This window comes from Macaca nemestrina, chromosome 2, assembly GCF_043159975.1.
Source record: "Macaca nemestrina isolate mMacNem1 chromosome 2, mMacNem.hap1, whole genome shotgun sequence".
NCBI lineage: Eukaryota > Metazoa > Chordata > Mammalia > Primates > Cercopithecidae > Macaca > Macaca nemestrina.
In genome coordinates this window covers 19,723,173-19,743,190 of record NC_092126.1, presented here as the reverse complement: position 1 = coordinate 19,743,190, position 20,018 = coordinate 19,723,173, and the positions used below count along the sequence as shown (strand labels likewise).

Here is a 20,018-nt window from a genome sequence, read left to right as displayed (position 1 = left end):
TTTTGAATATCAACACTGCCTAAGCCAGTCTAATTCTGAGGTTTATATTTTTTTCATTATTTCATGCCTTATAAATAATTCAGTGCTTCTCTTTGACAAATGTTCTTTTAGATGCTAGGGATAAAGCAATTAATAGATAGATATGAGCCTTGTCCTAAGTGGACTTGTCTTGTAGAGGATGTCACTAAATAAACTATAATACAATGTGTTAAGTAGTATGCAGAGGGAGTAGAGATTGCTGAGGCATATAATAGGGATACTGACTCCTACTTATTATCTTTCAGATTAGCTTAGACATCACTTCTCCCAAGTAGCTGGACACTGCCTGAACATATCAGGTGTGCTTTATGTGCTTCCATAGAATTCTATGTTTGACCCATAATAGTACTTATCATCACTTATGGAGAGGGGTCTTGTATTTACCTTTGCATTTTATACCTGGTTCGTAGCAAACCCTCAAGAAATAGTTCTAGAACAAAGAAAATAGAATCAAGGTCTGAGACTGCAGCAAATCCATGAGAGAGTAGTTTTAGATAAGCTTTTAAGTATTTGGATGAGAAGTGATGGAGATATCCTTGTAAAGCCAGAGGAAAAATTATCTTTTGAGAATGAGGAATATGGTCTAGAATGAAGAAGATTTAGAATAATCACTGAGGGGGATGCAAGAGGAAAGAGAAAGAATACATTAAAAAGACAGCCTTAAACAAGTGCTATAGAATGAGGGTAAAATTCCTGAGGTTAAAACAAAAAACAGCAAAAAATGCCCTTAAGAATATTACTGTGAATTCTTCCCTGAATATCAACAATTAGAAAGTTTATCTGTATGTTTTTCTGAAATCTACCTTTATACAATAAATATCTTCTGCATTAAAATTGGTCATTGAAACAAAAGTTTAGAAAGGAATACCTCTCTGTTCTATTTCCAAAACATTTTTTTTTTTACACTGGATATGTTAACATCAGTCAGTACTTAAGCAACATTAAGGAACCTAGGACATACAAAGAAATGATTGTACTCTTTAAATGGGTGACTTGTGAAATGTGAATTATATCTCAGAATCAAGCTGTTAAATAAAAAAAAAAAAAGAGAACCTTTTCCATAGCAAAAATAGAGAATAGAAAAATTTGACCATTTGTAGCTCAAGTAACATATCAAGAAGTTTCTATTTTGGGAGTCAAAGGGACAGGTGAATTATAATGGAGTAGACCTAATCTTGGAACAAAAACATTGAGTAAGTCAAGTTTTTTTTATTTTTTATACTGGACTCCTCCCCCTCACCACCCGTATAAATATATGTCATAACTTGCTCTGACCCCACAGTGTTTTCCAGCTTGCTCTTCTCTTTGCATTTCCTCACTTCCACAGAAACATGCAAACAAACAAAAACAACTACTCAAAGAATCACCTATTGTTTTATACACTTCCTTACTTTATAATTATTCTTTAGCATGCTCCGATGAGGATTTCATCTTTACTATAAACCTAGCATTGCTCCTGTCACGTCATCAGTGACTTCCATGTTGAAATCCAATGGCAACTTCTCTGTCTTCATTCCTGAAAATTCTAAGTAATGTCCAACACAATCAACCATTTAGTTTTTCTGGAGACATGAATGTCACTAACTTTTATCTGATTATTTAGGTTGAAATCTTAGTAGTCAAACTTGATTAATCTCTTTTCATTTTTCCCTACATGCAATATGTCAGTGAGTGCTGCTTATTTGACCTCTAAAACATATGCAGAATGAGTCCACTTTTTTTCAAAGCTCTGTTCCCACCCAAGCCCAAAACATTATCTTTTTCCACAAGTCTATTCTCTACCTAATAATGTGCTATGTTTAAAATATATATACTTTGTTGAACTTTAACATATATATATATGTACAAAAATTATTCAGTCTTTACTGAAGTCTCTTGAAAGGATGGCAGACGGGGAAGTCCTTCATTTAACAGAAAATAAATTTCCTCACTCATCTGTCCTCCTCAAAGTTCCAAACTGTGCAGGAATTGCTTGCCTCCCTAAAAACTTCACTAGTAGCCTATTGTTGACCAAAACCCTTAACAATAATATAAACAGTCAATTAACACATACATTGTATGTTATATCTATTGTATACTGTATTCTTACAATAAACCTAGAAAAAAGAAAATGTTACCAAGAAAATCATAAAGAAAATATACTTACTATTTATTAAGTGGAAGTGGATCATCATAAAGGTCTTTGTCCTCACTGCCTTTATGTTGAGTAGACTGAGGGTTGGTTTTGCTGTTTCAGGGATGATGAAAGTGGAAGAAAATCTGCATGTAAGTGGACCCATGCAGTTCAAACCTATGTTATTCAAGGGTCAACTGTGTATGTAAATGTTAGAACACCACCAGCCTGGGTGACACAGTGAGACTATGTCTTTACTAAAAATGAAATAAATTAGATGAGCATGGTGGCACACGGCTGTACTCCTAGCTACTCAGGAGGCTGAGTGGGAGGATTGCTTGAGTCCAGGAGTTTGAGGCTGCAGTGCGCTGTGATCCCACCACTGCACTCAGGCCTGAGCAACAGAGAGAACCCTTATCTCATAAGCGTATTTTGGAAGAATAAAGTGGCTGTATTTATTTGCTAGGACTTCTGTAACAGAGCACAACAGATTGGCTGGCTTAAAAAACATAAATTTGGCTGGGTGTGGTGGCTCATGCCTGTAACCCCAGCAATTTAGGAGGCCAAGATGGGTGGATCACCTGCAGTCGGGAGTTGGAGACCAGCCTGACCAACATGGAGAAGCCCCATCTCTACTAAAAATACAAAATTAGCTGGGCGTGGTGGTGCATGCCTGTAATCCCAGCTACTCGGGAGGCTGAGGCAGGAGAATCGCTTGAACCTGGGAGGTAGAGGTTGCAGAGAGCTGAGATTGTGCCATTGCATTCCATCCTGGGCAACAAGAGTGAGACTCCATCTAAAAAAAAAAAAAAAAGAGAGAGAAATTTATTTTCTCACAATTCTGGAAGTTAGAAGCCTGAGATCAAGTCTGAAATCAACCCTGTTGACAGGGTGGGTCCCTTCTGAGAGCTGTGAGGGAAGGATCTGTTTCAGACCTCTCTTCTTGGCTTGTAGATGGCCATCTTCTCCCTGTCCTCACATTGTCTTTCCTCTGTGTCCAAATTTCCTCCTCTTCTAAGGACGCTAGACATATTGGAGGAAGGCTCATCCTAATTACCGCATTTAAATTTAATTACCTCTTTAAAGACCCTAACTCCAAATAGAGTAATATTCTGAGTTACTGGGGATTAGAATTATGTGAATTTTTTTGGAGAGGAGGGCAAACAATTCAGCTGATAATAGTGGTTTTCCTACTTTTGTTTTAGATACTTACTATTCTGCCAAGGACAATTTATAGAATCCGTTTATTGGTTCTTTTCTTCGTTTTCACAAACTCTGAAGCTAGTATCTAGCTTAATAAAAGGTAAAAAAGGTACATATAATATTTAAGATATTGAGTCTTTGATAGGAAAGCTGGATGCTGCTATAAAGTGCCCTTAAGTCTTTCAAAATCCTGTCCTAATGAGTAACATTAAGGAAATTTCAGGGTACATAGATACTGTCTTAATTGTATGGTAAAACAAATGTTAATTTCAGTCTTTCCACATTAAGAAGCAGTAGTTGAAGCATTTTCAACGATGACTGGCTATACTTGTTTTGCCTCATAATAATAAATTTATAATAACAAAATCACATGGAATTGACACTGGCAGTATTTGTTAACAATTTTGAATTAAGGTATTGCCAAGGTTTCCATCACTCAACCCTGTATTATTGAAATATTAATCAGGGCTGACTTAGCTTTCTGGCGCAAATACCTTGAAGGAGAGGGTAATTCCTAAATATACAGAGGTAACTTGACTGTCTGTGTTGCATCCTGTGTCATCTCCCACATATTAATATTCGATAAGTTGTTTAATTTACATAAGACGTCTAAAGCAGAACCACAGCTCCTTTTGGGAAAATGGCAAATCTTTAGGATGAAAGAACCTATGCGAATAGTACCAAAGCATTACCACATAGTAGCTAATACACTCTATTAAATGTTACATATTGGAAAAATAAAACATACAAGTCTTTAATATTAGACACAAAGCAAAGATTAATACTTCTTAGATTACATTTTATAGAGAGTTTGCCATAGGTATAAATAGTTGACTTTTTTTTTTTTTTTGTATTATGTGACTGACAATGTCACTGCAAACCTGAACAATGCAGTTTTAGCTATGGATTCAGTTGGCCTTTGTGAAGGTTTTACCTGTGTAAAATGGGCATTTGGTGGGTTTAATGTGTTAGGGTATATTTCTTTTTCTACTTTATAAGTAAAAACAAACAAACAAAAATCTGCTAGGAAATAAGAGGTGTGTGTTAAAGCTGAGTGGGCTGGTTTTGGGGTGACCTTTTTAAGTCAGACATTCTAAATATTGGAATGTTAATTGATTAATAAATTCTCAACGTGGACCTCTTCAATTCTAAAATCTTTATGAAAAGCCTCCCTCACATGAGCCTAAACCAAAGTATTCTTATTGCCACTTTTCTGAAAGTTCAGGGGAAAAAAATCAGTTCACACTTTTTATAATGAACAAACATTTGCCTATTTTATAAAAATGTGACTCAATGCTTACTTTTAAAGCTGGATTTTTAAAAAATTGGATGGTATAGGTACCCTGTAATTTTATAATTATTCATCTAAACTTAAAATTTAGTGTTTCTTCATTTTAGAAAAAAATCAACATGCTCCATACCTCCATATACACAGACCATGTAGTGAGTTTCCTGGGCTCTCCCACAGCTTTAGAAGTGTATTACTAGAGGCCTAGCCATTTTCATCTTCCTCCATATTTTAAATTTGGGTAATACATTTCTGCTGGTATTAATGGTAGAATATACTGTAATGTAGATCATCTCTACTTCTGTGTTTATTTGTTATTAGACCGAACCACAGTCTTCTTTCATTGCTTTCATCTTTCTCTGCTCATGGAATATATGTAATTATACACTTTGTATTAATATGTTAGAAATCACAAATCTGTTTTGTACTTTTTATGTTATTAAATACTGCTTGTCAAACTTTTGCTTCTATATTAAATAAAATTAGTCTCACTAGAAAATGTGTCTAGTATACTCAAAATGTGTCTAGAAAATATGTCTGTATACTGAAAATATTTCATTCTAGTTACTTGCCTTTCAATTTACTTTATGGTTTTAATTTTTCAGTTTACCTTTAGTTACACAGAAGATTTAATCACACATTCAAGTTTACCGATTTTTTTTTTTTTTTTCCTGAGACAGAGTATCACTCTGTCACCCAGGCTGGAGTGCAGTGGGACCATGTTGGCTCACTGCAACCTCCACCTCCTGGGTTCAAGCAATTCTCCCACCTCAGCCTCCTGAGTAGTTGGGATTACAGGCACCCACTACCACGCCCAGCTAATTTTTAAATATTTTTAGTAGAGACGGTGTTTCACCATGTTGGCCAGGCTGGTCTTGAACTCTTGACCTCAGGTGATTCACTCATCTCAGCCTCCCAAAGTGCTGGGATTACAGGTGTGAGCCACCACGCCCAGCCAACCAATCTTTCTTTTATGACTTTTGTGTTTTACATACATTTCTACGTCAATATTATACATATTTTATACTGTTTTGTCAGTCTAGAATTTATAAATGGTGCTAGGTTAAGATTAAACTTTATTTTTTATTGTAAGAATCGCAAATAAATGTTGAATTTGTCATGCTTTTGGGGCACATATTAAGATGATCCTATGGTTTTCCTTCTTTAATCCATAATGTGGCATGTCGTGAAAGCAAGGCAAGTGGTCAAGACCTGCACATATCAGACCTGTTGAAACAGTATTTAATTTACTGGAGAAAGCTCAAAGGGACAGGCGTCAATAACTCAATTTGTGGGTCTCTGTGACATCATCCCACTCTGAAGCAGACAGGGCATAGCAATTTTTAGAGGCCATATGACAAGTTCCATTAGAGGGACCTTGACTGTTGGCCTATATAGCTTTTAATTAATAATTAGAGAAATACCACTTCATCCCCTGGCATGATCAGGTACCAGAATACAGCATGATGTGGAAGAAGTTTTATTCCAGCGCTAGTCTGAAAGCATGGGTATTCAAGGTTGATGGGATGTCCCAGCCCAACAGCATCCAGGCCTTATGGTTACAGCTTTGTGATAGTGCAAGATAAGAGTAGGATTGACCATATCAGTACACATGATTAGACTAGCACCAGCTCCTTCTCTGGCATGATAAGGGTTGGAGGTGGCACTGGGGTCCAAACATTGTGGTTGACCAAAATTGATTGCTTTAGGCTCTGGGCCATAGTTAGTTTCTATGGAGCTTTGTAGGACATCATATCTTTGGGAGGCTAGCTTGCAGGGGGACCATTCTTGGACTAATTAATTCTTACTCTTATTACCTATTTGGCCATGGTGAATTTTTCTCTTAATATTCTAACAGATTTGATTTACTGTTTTAGTTAGGATTTTAAAAGTCTACTTTCCTAAATGAGATTAACATAACCTTTTATTTTCTTACACTCTCCTTATCTGGCTTCTAAGTTTTTTGGGTTTTTTTTTTTTTGAGTTAAATATATAACATTGTATCCTTTAGTAACTTTAAAATTTTTGTTTCTATAGTTATATTTCTAATACAATTTATTTCTGTTTTCTCTTTTTGAAGAACCAGCTTTTGCTTTTGTTGATTGTTATAAACTGAATGTTTGAGTCTCCCCTAAATACAAATGTTGAAACTCTGACCTCCAGTATGGCTAAATTTGGAGTGAGACCCCTACGAAAGTAATTAGGAATAAATGAGTTCATAAAGGTGGTATCCTGATCTGGGAGGATTAATGCCCTTATAAGAAAAGACACCAGAAAGCTCACTTCCTCTTTTCTTGCATACACACCAAAGAAAAGCCATGTGAGTATCTAGCAACGAGGCATCAGTCCACAAGCAAGAAAGAGAGCCCTCACTAGAAACCAAATCAGCCAGAACCTTTATCTTGAACTTCTAGTTTCTAGAACTCTAAGAAAATTAATTTATGTTGTTTAAGTTACCCAGTGTATAATATTTTGTTTTGCCTCCCCAAGCGGACTAATAGATTCATTGTGTTTGTTTTTTCCTTGCTTGTTTTTTAGTTTATTCATTTCTCTTATACATCATTTTGTAAATTTCAGTGTGCATCCTATGAAACATTATTAGCTAAAGTTTGCCACTCATTAATATTTATTTTTGGTTATTTTGATAGCCTATCAATCCATTTAAACAATCTTGATGGTCAGATTTAAAATATCCATGATATTGTATTGATTATTTTAAAAATAAATAGCCTTTTATATTTATATTTTTATGAGTTAAGGTTATGTGATTATAAATATTTTTAAATGCTCTCTGTTTATTAAGCCTCTGTTTTATAGGATAATTGTTTTTTGTTGGATTTGTTTCTTCTCTTTTATTGTTGGCTCTTCTCTTTGATTTTTGTGATTGGGTGATCAACTGTATTTTAGATTCATTGTTAGTCTGTTTATGAGTTCTCTGCTTACTTTAGTTTTTCTCCAAAAAGGAGAAGGAGAATTGGTGGGGTAGGCTCCTGGATAGGGTGAGCCAATAGCTTCTTCTGAGCAGTAAACACTTCCTGTTCCTCCTGAATATCGTTAGACTACTGGAGGTCCTGTTTTCCCCCTTCAGCCCAGCATCAGCTCTCTGCTTTACCTGGCAACAGGCATCTCTGCTGCTTTTTCTGGGCCAAAGAGAGATTACCCAATATGCTGTTACTTCAGTAATCAAACCAATCACTCTTGGTTTTCCCAGATCCCTCCAATATTCACTATCTATGACTTGTAGGCTTAGCAAACCCTTGGATCACGTCCCATCTTTGTAGGTGTTTTCTTCTGTTCATGTTCTGCACATGGTTTTCTTCTCTTTGTTCCCTTCTGTCTTCTTTCATGGAAGGACTTCCCATCATTTCTAGAGATCTGAGGATACTACTTTTTAAAAAAATTATATTTTTAGAAGATACGGAGATTTACTCTTCTGTAATTTCCTGGCACTTGAAGTGAGATGCAAAGGCTCTGGCAAGTATTTAGTCATCTATCTTAAACCAGTCTCCAAGACAGCTACATTTTAAAAGTTGTTTTATTTTGATATAATTTTAGAGTTACAGAAAAGCTTCAAAAATAGTAGAAAGACTTCTCAGTTACTCTACATTCAGTTTTTTCAAATATTAACATTTTATTACATTTGCTTTATTTATGTTTGTGTGTGCATCTATATACTCTATCTGAATCATTTAAGAGGAATAATTTAAGAATAAGTTGTAGTGATATCATAAAAAAATGGCAGAATAGGAAACTCAAAATGAAATCTGTCCACTATAACAATGATTAAACTGGCAAAATCTTTCAGAATTGACTTTTTTGGAGCTCTGGAATGTAATTTTAGAATCTAACTGAAAACTTAGTAATACCCAGAGGAGTGTGTAATAAAGAAGGAAGCTGCTAAATTTCAGTAAGAGTGTTTTATGGCATTTTCACTTACACTCTTTCTTAAGAGTTCTACAGAGAAACAGAATCAAGAAACTGCATATGTATAGAGACATATTTATTTCAAGGAATTGGCTCATGTGATTGTAGAGGCTTGACAAATCCAAAATATGGTGGGGTAGGTTAGCAGGCTGGAGACAGAAAAGAGTGGCAGTTTGAGCCCAAAGGTAATCAGTCTAATGGTATAATTCCTTCTTGCTTGGGGCAGGTCAGTCTTTCTTTTATTAAGGTCTTCAACTGAATGGATGAGGCTCACCTACATTATGGAAGACAACTGCTTGACTCAGAGTTCACTAATTTTAATGATAATCTCATCCAAAAACACCTTCACAGAAATATCCAGAATAATATTTGACCAAATATCTGGGCTCTGTGGCCTAGCCAAATTGACACATGAAATTAACCATCACAAGTCCCCACCTTGTCAACCTGACAGCCATACACATCTCCTTAAACAATACTTAATCTGCCACTAAAGACTCTAATAAGATCATACTTTTGCCTAATATGATACAACTATCTTGCATACAACTGAAAACATGCTCTTTTTCTAGAAGAGGTTGCAAAGTCCTTGTGTGATGTTTGCTCTTTTCCTAGATATCCTGTAACATAAATACTTTGATGTAAAGTTAATAGTACTTAAATACTATGACATAAAGTCAGTATATCTTATAAGATAAGCGGATACTGGGAGAAGAAAACAAGGATATTTGGCTTAAACTCACACACATATTCATAATAAAATAAGAAATACTAATGACAATTAAAATTCTTATTTCTGTAACTGGTCATGTAGTAGTAACTGTCACCTTCTGCCACTACCCATTTTGTATTTTCTTTGCACCTTTAGCCTGCATGTCAACGGATAACCCAGTCCTTCATTCCTGAGTGATGTGGGCCATTAAGTACTCCTGCTTGTTTTGGGTTATTATAATTTTCTCTTAATTTTAGTCGCAGTATGTGATAATACTGAGATGCCCTAAAGGATTTCTCTTGTATTCCAGACATACTGTTTCTTCTTCCATTGTGAAGCAGTATCCCAGTTTCTTTTTGGAAGTCAAGATCAATCACCTCATCCATCACAGCTCCCTTCTTTGTTGATTCAGATGAATAAGGTGCCCCTCAGCCTAAACTTCCAGTTCAATGGAATAATTGTTGTGTCTCCTAGTGGAAGCGTTTTTCCCTCTGGAAGTAAGACTTCTAGGCCGACAGAGCATGGCATCTTGGGAACAGGAAGCAAAAATGTTACTAATGATGATACTCCCATTCCCACCCCTTGATTCATGGATACAAGATATAAGGGTGTCTTTCAGGGCAGACCTACAAGCTTTCCGATTACTGATGGAGAACTTGAACTCGAAATTTGAGTTCCTGAGCTCATCCCTTTTCTCTTTTGGTTTTCCATCACATTGTCCAATAGCATGAACAACCAGCCAATCTCGTTATACTCATTAGTTTGACAAAAATGTTTGAAGGTACTATATGCATGGTTGCCCAGATCTTGGCTTTTATAAGTGCTTAATTAGGAGTATCCATTGGTGAGATTTTGCTTACCTCTATTGCCATATCATGCCATGGACTAAAATTGCTCTCTTTAGTAATGGAAATGGAGTTATTAGTGTCTTTAAATCTAATCAGATTAGAGACCAATTACAGAATTCCCAGAACTAATTTAGAAAACGCATCCTTAAGATTTTGTTCTTTTAGAACAACTCCCAGTACCAGAGTCTGTATTAGAGTTCTTCAGAGAAACAGAACCAATAGGACATGATATATTTATAAAGAGAGATTTAAAGATACATATCATGCAATTGTGGAGACTTGGCAAGTCCAGTTTCTGATGGAGGAGGCCAGTGGGCTGGAGATTCAGGGAAGAGTTGCAGTTTGAGTCTAAAGTCAGTCATCTGGCAAAATTCCTTCTTACTCAAGGGATGTCAGTGTTTGCATAATTAAGGCCTTCAACTGACTGAATGAGAACCACCCATATTATGGAAGTTAATCTGCTTTACTCAAAGTTCACCAATTTTAGTGTTAATGTTATCTGAAAACACCTTCACAGGAATATCCAGAATAATGTTTGGCCAAATACCTAGATACCATGGCCCGGCCAAGCTGACACATAAAATTAACCTTTATACCTGCCCGTCATCCTCCATTTCCCAGTTTACAGATGGCCATGGGAATGTCAGCCCACATTCTTGATGTGAGTTGCTAGTGCCAGACAGGGTGACACAACAAAGAATATCATCTTCACAGAGTAAAATTGCAGATGTGATCCCTCTTTACCACTTAATACTTCAGGGTGTATTTCAAAAAACAAATAATTATTTTTATTATTACTTAACCGTAATGTAGTTATCAAAATCAGCATCTTAACATTGATCAAATACTATTACCATATGAGTATGTCTTAAAAGTGCTTATTACAAATTGCAAAATTTCCTGCCCAAAGTTTTATCAAATTTATATTTTTGTCAGTGATATATCAGAATTTCAAATAATTCTTTATTATTTTAAAAATGTGGGTATTATATGGTTTTAAATTTGCTAGATTGAGATACAACTTCTTCAGATTCATCCCAGTAGAACCCCTGCCTCTTTTAGTAACTACAGACCTAACTTCCTTTCTCTGGAGTTTTGGGGTCTATTTTCTTCATGGAATTTTTCTAGGAACAAAAGAAAAGTCTAACTCTTTAAATACTTGAGGAACTCCAAAATGTTTTTCTCTAGTACATAGGTATTTTTATTCCCATCACTGTTCTCTATTGCATATATGCAATTTTAAAATTTAAAAATATCACCTGTATAACTTCTCTATGAAACAATAATTTTTCAGATAAAATTAAAATACTAGGAGGTTAAATGACTTTCCCAAAGTTAGCCACAAATTAGAAAGTTCTGGAATCTTCTTATACTTTCTGACTTTGAAGTGGATAACATCATTTTGGGTTGCTTAGGTGGAAGAACAGTGAAACACTCTATCAACATTTGCCAAAGGGAATTCATATCTGCTCTCTTTTATTTTAAAGACAGTGATAAAGGCATCTTTCATGAGAGATGAGAGATACCAGGCTAGACTAGGACCCCAGATAGAGATTGAAGGTGATGAAATGTCCTGGATGTTACTGATTGACAAGAAGCACAACTTTTAGACTAAAATTATTTTCAAGTTAAGGGAGATTACATAAGCATTGGAGATAGAATAAACTTTAAGCCTAGCACATACTGCAGAGTAGATAAGGTTTTTAGCAAGTCTTCAGAACTAATAAGACTTAATGACACAGATGTGATAAAAGGGTGACTGATGAAATTTGTAGTTTCATCAGTTTTAACCATGTATATACATGGTTAAAAAGAACATAGAAGAGTATATAGCAGAGAGTCATGACAGCAAGATGGAGGACTACGTGATTCCAGCCTTCAGTTCCATCAGTCCCCTCTCCCTGCCACACACAAACACACACACACACACACACACACACACAAACACACAGACAAAGCCAATGAGACAGCTACCCATGAATGAAAATAGCCCTAGGAGGGCTTAGGAGTCCAATTAACAACCTCCATCAATGCAGTGGAACAAAAAATAGATAATATGCTGAAAGAATAATTGCAGAAATGGGCATACCTGAAATGCCTGGAGAAGGCTAGGGATACAAAAGAAGGGCAGGGGCTATTAGTATCAGCAGTGTGGCTTATGGTACCACATGGCAGCCCCTGTGGAAGCCATGGATACCTTGCACTTTCACGGAGTCCTCTTAGTGTTTGTCAGCATGACCTCTAATGCTCTGCTCCATAGAGGATACTGGCAGCTTTCACAGCTGAGGCAACCAATAACATTGCCACTGCAGACACCCAGAGAGGGAGAGGCTTTTGGGTCCCTCACCCTCACCCCCCAAGAAGGAGCCACTATTTTGCCACCCCAGGACCAGGCCACCACCCACTCAACCCAGTACATGCCCTAGCCTCTAGAGAATGACAGGAAGAAAGAAGCAAAGGACCCACAAAACAGCCAGAAAAAAATTTAACAAAATGGCAATGGTAAGTCCTTACTTACTGTTTGCTATTTGCCAGTCAATAATTAACTTGAATGTCAGTGGATCAAATTTTCCAATAAAAGACATAGAGTAGCTGGAAGGATTTGTTTTAAAGAAAGATCTGATAATATGCTGCCTATCAGACTCACTTCAGCTTTAAGGACATATGGACTGAAAGTGTGGAAAAAGACAGAATCCAAAAGAGGCTAGGGCTATACATATTAGACAAAATAGACTTTAAGTCCAAAACTGTAAGAAGAAACAAAGAAGGTCATTATATAATGATAAAAGAGTCAATTTATCAAGAAGATATAACATCCATAAATATATATGCACCCAACATCATACTTCCTAAATATATAAAGCAAATATTAATAGATTGGAAGATAGAAATAGACAGGAATACAATAATAGTAGGGATTTGCAGTACCCCACTTTCAACAAGGGAGAGATCATTCAGACAGAAATCCAATAAGGAAACACTGAACTTGTACTACACTTTGGACCTAATGGACCTAACAGAAATGTAGAACATTCTATCCAATAGTAGCACAAAATACATATTCTTCTCACACATACACAGAACATTCTCCAGAGTAGATAATATGTGAGGCCATAAAACGAGTCTTAACAAATTTAGGAAGATTGAAATAGTATCATTTCTCACCACAATGGTATAAGATCAGGAATCAATAACAGGAAGAATATTATAAATTCAAAAAATGTGTAAATTAAACAACATACTCCTGAACAACCAATGGCTCACTGAAGAAATCAAAAGTGAAATGAAAAAAATATTTTGAGATAAAGAAAAGGAAAAGATATACTAAAACTGATGGACTGTGACAAAAACAATACTAGGAGAGAAAAATTTATAGCAATAAATACATACATGAAGAAAAATGAATGAGTTTAGATAAAATTTACAACTCAAGGAACAAGGAGAAAACAATCAGCCCAAAGTTAACATAAGGTGGGAAATAAAGATCAGTGCAGAAAAAAAAATAGAGATTAGAAATATGCTAGAAAAGATCAAAGGAGAGAAGATCAAAAAAACTAAAATTGTTTTTTTGAAAAGATAAACAAAATTGGCAAACCTGTAGCTCAACTAAGAAAAAAGAGAGAGAAGACTAAAATAAAATTAGAAATGAAAAAGGAGACATTACAACAGATACCATAGAAATACAAAGGATCATAAGAAACTACTATGAACAATTATATGACATCAAATTGGGTAACCTAGAAGAAGTGGATAAATTCCTATAATTATTTAACCTACCAAGACTGAATCATGAAGAAATAGAAAATCTGAAATAGACTAATAATAAGTAAGCCATTTGAATCAGTAATCAAAATTTCTCATCAAAGAGAAGTCCAAGACCTGATAACTTCACTGCTGAATACTACCAAATATTTAAAGATGAATTAATATCAATCCTTCTCAAGCTCTTCCAATAAATTGAAAAGGAGGGAGCACTTCTAAACTCATATTACAAGATTAGTGTCACCCTTAAACCACAACCAGACAAGGACACTACAAGAAAAGAAAATTACAGGTCAATATCCCTGATGAACATAGATGCAAAAATCCTCAACAAAATGCTATCAAACCAAATTAAACAGCACATTAAAAGGATCAAACACTATGATCAAATGAGATTTATCTTTGGCATGCAAAGATGGTTCAACATATGCATATGAATATATGTTATACACCACATTGACAGAATGAGGAACAAGCATTATATGATCATCTCAATAGATGAAAAAAGCATTTGACAAAATTTAATGTCATTTAATGAAAAAAACTCTTAACAAAATATATATAGAAGGAATGTACTTCAACACAACAAGGGCTGTATATCACAGTTGTATGACTAACATCATACTCAGTAAGGAAAACTCTAACGTATTTCTCTAACAAGACAAGCATACTCACTGTGACTCTCACCACTTCTATGCAACACACTGGAAGTTTTAACCAGAGCAATTAGGCAAGTGAAAGGAGTAAAAGGCATCCAAATAAAAAAAGGAAGATGTAAAATTATCTCTGTTTCCAGAGGACATGACATTATGTATAGAAAACCCTAGAGACTCCATCATAAAACTGTTAGAACTAATAAATTTAGAAAAGATACAAGATATAAATATAAAAATTAGTTATGTTTTTGTACACTAACAAGAGCTATCAAAAAAGTAATTCAGAAGAAAATCCCATTTACAGTAGCATCAAAAAGAGTAAGATACCTAGAAATAAATTTAACCATGGAGATGAGAGATCTGTACACTGAAAACTATAAAACATTGATGAAAGAAATTGAAGAAGAAACAAATGGGAAGATATTTCATATTTGTGGATTAGAAAAACTAGTATTGTCAGAATATACGTATGATCCAAAACAATCTACAGATTCAGTGCAATTTGTATCAAAATTTCAATATAATTTTTCACAGAAATAGAAAAATCCTAAAATTCCTTTGGAACCATGAAAGACTCTAAATTTATAACAGAAGCAATCTTGATCAAGAAGAACAAAGCATCACATTTGCTGATTTCAAATTATATTACAAAGCTATAGTAAGCAAAACAGTATGGTGGCATAATAAAAATAGACATATAAGCAGGAGGAAGAGACCAGAAATAAACCCATGCATATACAACCAATGAATCTTTGACAAAGGCAACAAGAATACACAATGGGGACAAGTATAGTCTCTTCAACAAATAGTCTTAAGAAAACTGGATATTCACATGGAAAAGAATTAAATTGGACCATTATCTTAAATCGTACACAAAAATCAACTCAAAATATATTAAAGACTGAGACATAAGACACGAAACTGTAAAACTCCTAAGAGAAAATATAGGGGAAAATCTTTATAACATTTGTCTTGGCAATAATTTCTTGGATATGACACCAAGTGCCCAGGCAACAGAAGCAAAAACAAAGTGGGACTACATCCATTTAAAGTGTATCTGCTCAGCAAAGGAAACAACAGAGTGAAAAGGTAGCCCATGGAGTGGGAGAAAATATTTGTAAGCCCTACATAAGGGATTAATATCCAAAATTTGTAAGGAATTCATTCAATTCTGTAGCAAAATATCAAATAACTTGATTAGGAAACGAGCCAAGGACGTAAGTAGGCATTTCACCAAAGAAGACATGTGAATGTCCCACATATGAAAAGATGTTCAACATCAATAATCATCAGGGAAATGCAAATCAAACCACAATGAGATATCTCTTCATACCTGCAAGGGTGGCTATTATCAAAAAAGGAGAACATGTTGGCGAGGATGTGGATTGGCATCCTTGTGCACTGTAATGTAAATGGGAATGTAAAATGGTGCAACTGTTGTGGAAAACAGTATGGAAGTTCCCCAAAAAGTTTAAACTACCATGTATACCAGCAATCTCACTTCACAGATATTTATCCAAAAGAATTGAAAACAGGACCTGGAAGAGGTATTTTCAATCCCATGTTAATTGTGGTAGCATTCACAGTAGCCAAGAAGTGGAAATAAACTAATGTCCATCAAGAGATAAATGGATAAAGAAAATGTGGCTTATACATGCAATGGAATATTATTTAGCCTTAAAAAGGAGAAAATTTTGTCATTATGACAGCTGAATAAGCCTGGAGTACATTATGCTAAATGAAATAAGCCAGACACAAAAAGACAAATACTGTATCATCCAATTATATTTAGAATTTGATAAAGTTGTACTGATGGAAACAAAGTAGAAGGGTGGTTACCAGAGGGCTTGGAGTGGAAAAATAGGGAGATGTTGATCAAAGAGTACAAACTTGCAGTTATAAAATCCTTCAGTTATAGAGACCTAATGTACAGCATAGTGACTATATTTAATAATATATACTTGAAATTCGCTAAGATAGTAGATCTTAATTTTTCTTATCAGAAAAAGTAATAGATAACTGTGAAAGTTGATGGGTATATTAATTTGATTGTGGTATTTTGCAATGTATCTATGTCAAAACATCATGTTATATACCTTGGTATATACAGTTTTTGTCAATTATACCTCAATGAAGCTGGTAGAAAGGGCGAAGAAGCTGATAATGCAGCAGGGGAAGTAGAGAGTTTTTGAGGAAAATCGGAAAGGCCAGAATGGATAAATCATGAAACATTAGAACAGAACAAATTTTAGAGATCATCTAGCCCTATTCTCTTTACAGATAAGAACACAGAGGTCCTCTAGAGATTATACAGCTAGAAAGTTGAATAACAAGTATGAAAAATACTTTAGACTTCAAGTCTTGATATTTTTCTACTGTCTCTAAAATATTACAAAATTTTAATCCATATCTTTAGAATTATTTTATTAATCATTTCAAGTTCTTTCTAGAGGTAGGCAGGACACAAATAAGTAACATTCTTTTAATCCTGTTAGTACTTTAAAAATGGCATTATGTGAACATTTCATTTTTAAAATGAAGGTTTGACTGAAAACACATTATATGTTCGGTATTGCAGCCTTATAAGCATTGTTTACAAGTGAGATGTTATCTAGAAAGTGAAAATCATGAAAATTAAAATTATAATGCCAAAATTCTCTGACTCTGAAGACAGTGATACAAATACTGTTATTTTTCTCAAACCTAAGAGAGTTGCATAATCTCTGATAGCCTCTAGCTAAAAATGGATATATATCTTCCTATAACAAAAATGTTATAGAATGAAAGAACAACAACTTTGGAAGAACAATCATTTTTCTCATTCACATACAAACAGTAAAAGCAATTTCTATCACAAGTAGCCATTTATCTTCATTCCTATTCCATATGTATTTATTCATACTGTCTCATTACATTCTAGTATTAGGCCGGGCGCAGTGGCTCACACCTGTAATCCTAGCACTTTTGGAGGCTGAGGTGGACGGATTGCGTAAAGCCAGGAGTTTGAGACCAGCCTGGCCAACATGGTGAAACTCCATCTTTATTAAAAATACAAAAATTAGCTGGGCATGGTGGCACATGCCTGTATTCCCAGCTTTTTGGGAGTCTGAGGCATGAGAATCATTTGAACCTGGGAAGCAGAGGTTGCAGTGAGAGAAGATCACATCACTGTACTCTGCCTGTGTGACAAAGCCAGACTCTGTCTCAAAAAAAAAAAAAAAAAAAAAAAAAAAAAAAAAAAATTCTGGTATTGTTCAAAACTCCTTGGGTGTGTTGTGATTTTACCTTTTTGGATTTTGGATACATCAGTCACAAAATGGTTATACATTGTAATAAAAATGGATGCTTCACAAGAATTTATATTGGCTATATTCCATCTTAAATACTTTTGCTTTAATGAACACAAAAACTGTGTAATATTTTAATTCAAGAAGAATTGATCTTATTTTCTATTTTTTTTCAAACTCTGCTGTAACATTTAAAAATAACATGTATGGGCTAGGCGTGGTGGCTCATGCCTCTAATCCCAGCTCTTTGGGAGGCCAAGGCAGGTGGATCATTTGAGGTCAGCAGTTTGAGACCAGCCTAGCCAACATGGCGAGACCTTGTCTCCACTAAAAATACAAAACTTAACTGGGCATGGTGGTGGGCACCTGTAGTCTCAGCTACTTGGGAGGCTGAGGCAGGAGAATTGCTTGAAGCCAAAAGGCAGAGGTTGTGGTGAGCCAAGATAGCATCACTGCACTCCAGCCTGGGCAACAGAATGAGACTCTATCTCAAAAATACATAATTAAATAAAAATAACATGTATAGAATACAGAAATCTTTGTAGAATTTATGTAAAATCAACAGACTTTTCTTAATTTCTTTTATGTAGCTCATGAATTACACTTAAAGCTATACATACCTATAATAATTGTACTGTTACTAAGTTGCTTAGAACTACTTAGTAGGACTCTACAGGCCTGGATGTTCTCTTTAATAAATTCAGATTATCTAGTAATGCTTATTTCTACATTATTTCTGTTGTCCTAATGAAGTTTTCATTATGTTTTATATGTACATTTTAGTAGCTTTCTTACTAGCTAGTTGTTCTGCTTCTATTTTCTCTGCATCTCTTCCAAAACACAAATTAAATGTAAGACATTGTCAGTCTGCTATAACAAATTACCATAGACTGGGTGCCTTCAACAACAAACATGTATTTCTCACAGTTCTGGAGGCTAAAAACTCCAAGATCAAGGTGACAGCAGGTCCTGTATCTGATGGGGGAGTGCTTCCTGGTTTTCAGATGGCTATCTTCTCACTGTATCTTCACATGGTGACGAGGCAAGGTAAAAAAGCAAACTCTGTGCTATTTCTTATTGTAATGACATTAATCCCATAATGAGGGCTGTCCTCTGATGACCTAATTACCTCCCAAAGGCCCCATCCTCAAATGTAATCATCTTGGGGGTGGGATACAACACTTTCTTAATTCCTAGAATTTTTACATTATAGTTATTTAAAAAGTTATTTTGGATGGTGGATGGGAGACAGAACTAGATTGCAGCTTCAACTCGGATGGAGAGAACAGTGTGTGGAGGCTTGCATCGTTAATTTTTGCTCCAGAATGACTGCAGGAATAAATCGAGAAACCTGAGAGGAGCCACAGACCCTCTGAAGGAACCAGATTGCTCCTGCAAGACCTGGGAGACACCCCAAATACTGCAAAGTGGGAAAGGGAAATTGTCTGCCCCCAAATACACACCTCCATGGGGGAAACTGAAGATCTAGATTACAGGAGAAGATGCTGGCCTTACCTGGAGCTGAGTCCATTTATAGAGCCGAGTGAAATACAGGGGTAGAGGAAGCAGCAGGAAAAGCCCTGTGAGCTCGCTGGGTCCCCTAGAAAGCCATATCTGCCTGACCTCACAGGGGTCCTTCAGGAGGGTGGCCAGAAGCACTGAGAACAGGCCACAGGGAGAAGGCAATATCCAGCTGAACTTTGTAATGATTTGAAATGATCAAGAGGCCTCTTTGCCAAAACTCAGAGGAGGGCATGAATCTGGTGTGCAGACTCTACAGGTGGGTAACAAGGAAAGCCATACTTGCTTTTGCAACTGGGGGGTGGGTAGCCTGGAGCAAGTTCTCAGCCCCACCTGCCCACTGCCTGGAAAGAGACTTGGTGATGTTGGTGGGGGAATGGTGGGGGTGAGACTAGCCCTTCAGATTGTTTGGGAGCTGGGTGAGGCCTGTGACTCTGGCTGTCCCCCACTTCCCTGACAATCTGCATGACTCCATATAGACAGCCATAATCCTGCTAGGAACATAACTCCTTGGACCTGGGAACCTCACCCCCATCCTCCACAGCAGCTGCAGCAAGACCCACCCAAGGAGAGTCTGAGCTCAGACATACACCCAATGGTTCTTTCCCACCCACCCTGGTAACTGAAGACATATGGCATATACTCTTGAGAGTTCTAGGGCCCTG

The 20,018-nt window shown here is 35.9% G+C and overlaps 1 protein-coding gene across 9 annotated transcripts in view; it reads left to right on the top strand.

Annotated features, from left to right (window-relative positions):
• The window catches only part of LOC105488960 (zinc finger CW-type and PWWP domain containing 2), a 160,075-nt gene that overhangs the window by 27,201 nt on the left and 112,856 nt on the right, over positions 1-20,018 (top strand). The window contains exon 2 of one of the 9 annotated variants that reach the window (XM_071090785.1): positions 18,760-18,879. The exons of the other annotated variants lie outside the window; for them this stretch is intronic. The gene's annotated coding sequence lies outside the window, so the exon portion shown is untranslated. The remainder of the gene's footprint in view (positions 1-18,759; positions 18,880-20,018) is intronic. 9 annotated transcript variants of the gene reach the window in all.